This window comes from Triticum dicoccoides, chromosome 3A (assembly GCF_002162155.2).
Source record: "Triticum dicoccoides isolate Atlit2015 ecotype Zavitan chromosome 3A, WEW_v2.0, whole genome shotgun sequence".
NCBI classification, from domain to species: domain Eukaryota; kingdom Viridiplantae; phylum Streptophyta; class Magnoliopsida; order Poales; family Poaceae; genus Triticum; species Triticum dicoccoides.
This window is the reverse complement of record NC_041384.1, coordinates 391303732-391308174: the sequence shown is the minus strand read 5'-3', so window position 1 is coordinate 391308174 and position 4443 is coordinate 391303732. Positions and strand designations below refer to the sequence as shown.

At 44.6% G+C, this 4443-nt stretch overlaps 1 long non-coding RNA gene across 7 annotated transcripts; it reads right to left on the bottom strand.

Annotated features, from left to right (window-relative positions):
* Positions 1–388: 388 nt before the first annotated feature.
* On the bottom strand, positions 389–4211 carry LOC119268286. 7 transcript variants are annotated; one of them, XR_005133056.1, is made up of 7 exons: positions 4073–4211; positions 3272–3996; positions 2745–3167; positions 2436–2592; positions 2014–2123; positions 965–1061; positions 389–632 (listed from the first exon to the last, which is right to left on the bottom strand). It is a non-coding gene; the product is annotated as an uncharacterized LOC119268286 (long non-coding RNA). The 7 variants fall into 7 exon arrangements; XR_005133059.1 differs by lacking the exon at positions 965–1061; XR_005133058.1 differs by lacking the exon at positions 2014–2123.
* Positions 4212–4443: the final 232 nt, after the last annotated feature.

The window sequence follows — 4443 nt, the reverse complement described above, 5'->3', positions numbered from 1 at the left end:
GTCGCCTATATACTGAATTATTTTTTATGCTTTCAGAGCCGGTGACTTGCTAAATCCCCCCTATTGTCTAATTTGTAGGCACAATTGCCTATTGACATGATAAAGACAGAGCGACTTTGCTTCAGTTAATAAATGCCTCTACTTCTAGCAAAAGTGCCCGTGCATTGCAACGGGGAAAAATCAGCTCCCCCTAGTTGAATGGCTATCTACCCTGTTCAAACATTTCGCGAAGCATCACCGTGTTATCGACATGAAATAAAAAGTGCATGCCAGTGCTTAGAAATGACATGTTCATTGTCATTATAAAAAATGGTTAATTTAAATATCAATCCTGTTGAAGGCAAATTAAGGAGTTAATTACATTTTAGATTCAGATACAATAGACAGATACGTAAGATGCATCACTATTATGTGGATAAATAAGTACAATGAATACATGTTAGAATTGCAACACGATGATGTTGTTCATACCAAATAGTATCCCATCGCTACTCATGTGTCTATGAGTTATGGATCATACAGGAAGATACAATATCTTGGTAGTTCGTGCAATGCATAAAGGTAAGTTCAGGTATGAATCTTTCTTGGTGATTGTATCCCCATCAAGTCAAGTTGGTCCTTCCTGCAGCTAGCTGCAACAAGTGTTGCTCTATTACAGGTACACATATAGTAGAAGGATTTTGATTCTCTACTTTATTGTCTAAACCCAACAAGGAATAATAAAAATAATATTTGACCAAAGCTGTTGCAACTTCTCTAGCAAATTTCGATGAAGATTATCTAAAACCAAGAAGGAATAATGAAAATAATATTTGATCAAGGCTGTTGCAACTCCTCTAGCAAATTTCCGCTAAGCTCTGCTAAGCATAACATGCAATCTTACTATATGTATTATCACAGCCAACCACTAATGCACATCTTCAGCCAAATAACTACAGAGGAGTAGAGTGGAATCATACAATACCTATGACCGGGACAACAATCTTTTTTGCTGGAACTATTTTTTATGGGACCGGCCAAAACTTTTGCTGCGGCCTGGCGGGAGCGAGCCATTGTTTTTGCTGGAAATGACGAGTGTTTTGGCCGTAAACACTTTGTTGGAAGAAAATATAAATAGCATTAACTAACAGCAAGGCTATTGGATCTTGACACCAAAATAGTCAATTAAATAAGTACAAGTTGAGAGGAACTACTGCTATTTAAAAACAGAGGCATATTCTGTTGATCAAATCAGTAGGGTTTTTTAACTGAAAAGGCCTTTCCATTAAGCAAAAAACCTTTGATAAATCATTATTCATGCACCTTGCCAATTAGCACAAATAGAGATGCAAATTATCCCAGAGAGTTAGAAGACCCAAAAAAATTAACCCGCACATGGTGCACTCATACATAAGAGAAGACCCAAGCAGAGCGATCAAGCCATGCAATTCAAGTTATTAAAATACTAATTAGTTATTGTATCTCGACGGATAGTCTTATGTAAAAACAATTAAACGATATGGAGTAGTTTGCAAGGAGTATATACATACTATTTTTTCAAATGGGATATATACAACTATTCTCAGAGTATATACCTATGATACTGGCAATAACGATCAGTGTATACTCATTGTCACAAAGGAGTGTATGGTGTGTTTTCTTTTCAAATGATAGTATACTATTTTTCGCAAAGGGGTATAGAAGAGAGGGCCTTTCTGTATGGTGTGTTTCAGTATCGATCAACAGTATATGTTTCTTTCTGTCTTGTCGTACATATACTTCACTGCCGAGGAGAAAGTATACACCAAAAAAATTAAGTACTGAACCAAGGGAAACCTGTGAGGAGAAGCATGCATGCATCCGGTGAGAAAAAGTAAAAGTGATAAAAAGTAGTATATACTTGAACAAAATTAGTATATACTATATTATCTGAAAAAGTAAGAAGAATGAATTTCAAATACTCGTGGCAATTTAAATGATAGATAAAAGTAGTCTTTGATGACAGATGCAAATTGATGACACTGCAGTATGTACCTCAGGTCATACAAAGTTCCGGCGAACAGTCGAGTACGAGAAGTGTACAGCCACGCGAGGTCGGAAACGTGAGGTGCAACGATAAGCCAAAAAACTTCATATTATCCAACCTTGCATTAGAATCCAAAAGGGTTCAGTGATGTGTGCCTCTCTCTGCTCTCTCTGTTCCTCTCATATTTCTCCTTTTTTCTCACCAAAATACAACGCAAGAGAACATATGATATACATCCATCCGTCAGGATAATGACAATGCTCTATTTCTAATTGACACATTATTATGAGTCCAAACTAAATAAGGTCTCGTCAATTCTGGGATTAAGAAATTGGAAGCACCTTATATATCTGTTCTATATTGCAAAAACAACACTGCTTCATTTGACAGGACTACAACACTCAGCCGTAGAGAGAAAAGGTTGCCAAACCTGAGAATTAAACCGCAGCCTCCATGGATGAAAGTGGAATTGGACAGTCAGCTTAAGTGCTGGGGCAGCCGGGTGGTACTGTCCCTAGCTCGTTCCCTTAGCTCAAACATACTGGCTTTTGTGTCGTCGATGTCGCGTTGTAACTCAGCACTTGCACCTGCCGGTCAGAAAAATATTCGCTAATATCAAGAACTCAATCAACAAAGACTGGTTGAACCAACAATTGAGTCAGTGGTGAAGTAGATTACCAAAAGAACAAATAAGAGAACATGTATAGCATTTCCGGAGCATGTGTTTAACGCTACAAACCTGGGTTTTTTTAAAGATTGTTCATGGCCTCCCCTGCTAGCCGATAAACATCTAATGAACGGTCAAAATGGGTGTGGATGGCCCTGGGTACATGAGGTGTGTAAGACCTAAAAAACAACAATACAAAGTATATTGTAAATTCCGTCAGAACTTGATTTCACCATAAAAAAAACTCACAGCTATGTTCATTTCAGAAGAAAAAAAATTAAGAACATTCAAATGTCCAGTTAAATTTTGGGAAGATGACAGTTGCTGGCACCGGATCAACCGGCAGGAGGCACGCGAGGACATGGTCATACTGGTCGCCGAGGCACAGGACGGCGGCCAGGATCTCCTCTTGCATGATACACTCATCTTCCTGTTGCTTCAATAGTTCAGTATGGTGCTGAAGACAACTTCTCCTCTTTCTCTCCATTCTCTAGGCTAATATAATCAATTAGAATGTACAGAACATGAGTAGCATCTGAACCAAGACCTTCACATTAGTGCTGGATGGAACACCAAAGGAACAAAAAAAAGAAAAATACCTCGTGTCTGTTGGGTCAATTGACCGAACAGTTGGCGTGCAGCCGTGCAGATGGCCGCTGGATCTAGAGAAGGCGATGGACGTCGAGGCTGGAAGTTGCAATGGCATGGAGGGCAGATGTTGTATATGTCCCGCAGCACCGGCCAGAGGTTGGGGAGAGGCCGAAAGTCGGAGAAGAGGGTTTTCCATGCCGGAAATCAGAGAGGAGAGCGGGCAGTGCCCGGCATTGGGAAGGAAATAGGAGGTCGAGCTGGTGGAGCGGGGTTGGGCCTGGTCAGGGAGGAGCGACTCCAAAGGGCTGCCTTGCCATCACGGCCTCCGCTCCGCGCGGCCGCGCATGGCGGCGGCGGCGCCGTACCCATAGGCGAGGAGAGCTTGTGCTCGTGCCTGAGTGTGTGTGTGTTTCTCTGCTTTGCACTTAAAGTAACGTGGACGCCTCGCTCTCCTCCGGCTCAGCTTGCCACCCTCCTCCCGTCGCTGGCCGGCGAGATCAGCAGGTCGGACGGACTCGGCGAGCAGGGTCGGGGCATAGAGCACGGCGGTCGCAGCCAGAGCATCCACGTCCGTGTCGCCGTAAGCCGAGGCCGGATTCGACGCGTTGATTCTGATGCTGCCGCGCCTCCCGCGCGTCCTCCTCCTCCTCCCGGCCGTTGCCCGCGGCGGCGAGGAGAGTGCTGAGCAGCTCGTCGTGGTGGGCGGCGCGGCGGCCGGTGGCCATGGCTGATCCTGTAGAAGAAGGGGACAGGCAATCCTTGTGTGAGGGAGAGAAACAGAGGGGAAGGAAACGGGGAAGAGGGCCAACCATAAGAGGGGGCGCGAGACGTGGAGGTCCGGCTATGGTCGACGGCGGCCCGGCGGCCGGTGGCGAGGCCGAGCGCGAAGGCAGCGCGGCGGCGAGGGGCTCTGGATCGGGAACTCCCCTTCCCGATCTGGAGCTCGGGGGCGCTGCGCGGGGGGAGGAGAGCCCGTGCGTCAGCCCACGAACGAAACGTTTATTGACCGCATACCACTTAAATTAGTACCGCGGGTTAATTACCAGAAACAGTAGGGACTTTTATGCAAAAAACAACGGGAAAAAGTATCGCACATGGTTTAAGATTTTAGCAATCCAATCACCGACCTGCATATGTCTAGTTCATTCACTCCCGTGTCCAGCCCGCTTGGGTGCCCATT